Genomic DNA, 1,054 nt, shown 5'->3' on the forward strand with positions numbered 1-1,054 from the left:
TATTTCATTTTGTTAAACTGAAACCATTAATTTGTGAACTGAATCAAATCCCCCCTATTTATTTTATGGAAACGAGTGATTAAAAGGCAACTAATCTACATACAACTTAGTTAGCACTATATTCCCTGTGGGATTCCACCCCAACCTAGTTGGGTTATATATTCGACAACAACCACTTACTCTCTCGTAAGAGAGGTGTAATTTGGGCGTATCACCCCACCCCCAAAAACATGGGATATAGTACATCGATTTTGCACGAAATTGCCACGTTCGTGCTGTTTCGCCCGTTTGACCACCCAAATCGCCCAGAAAACCAAAATGGCCCAAACTAGGCCGCTCCACTACCTTCTTGGTGCAGCCGATTGATTTTCGGCCAAAATCACGCTCGAACCTTTGGCCCACCCCCAAAAACGTGGGCTATAGCACACCAATTTGGCTCGAAAATGCCTTATTCACGCTGTTTCGCCCGTTTGACTATCCAAACCACCCCAAAAAAAATGGCCCCCACTAGGCAGCTTCCCAGCCTACCTGGGGCAGCTCGATTGATTTTTAGTTAAAATCACACCCGAACTCCGGGCTCACCACCAAAATCGTGGGTTATAGCACACCAATTTGGTTCAAAAATATCCCATTCGCGCCGTTTCGTTGGTTTGACCACCCAAACCACCCAGAAAAATAAAATGTCCCATACTAGGCCGCTCCCCAGCCTTCCTGATGAATCTCGGTCGATTTTCGACCAAAATCATGCCCGGACCCCGAGCCCACCCCTGAAATCGTGGGTATAGCACACCGATTAGCCCCGTAAATGCTCCATTCTCGCTGTTTTTCCCGTTTGACCACCCAAACCACGCATAAAACCAAAATGGACCACACTAGGATGCCCCCCATCCTGCCTGGGGTAGCCCGATCGATTTTTATCCAAAATTACACCTAAAGCCCGGGCCCACATCCAAAAACGTGGGCTATAGAACATTAATTTGGCCTAAAAATGTCCTGTTCATGCCGTTATGCCCATTTCACCACCCAAACATCCCAAGGGCCCACCCCCAAAATC

The sequence above is a fragment of the Capsicum annuum genome, chromosome 9, assembly GCF_002878395.1.
Source record: "Capsicum annuum cultivar UCD-10X-F1 chromosome 9, UCD10Xv1.1, whole genome shotgun sequence".
Taxonomy (NCBI): Eukaryota; Viridiplantae; Streptophyta; class Magnoliopsida; order Solanales; family Solanaceae; genus Capsicum; species Capsicum annuum.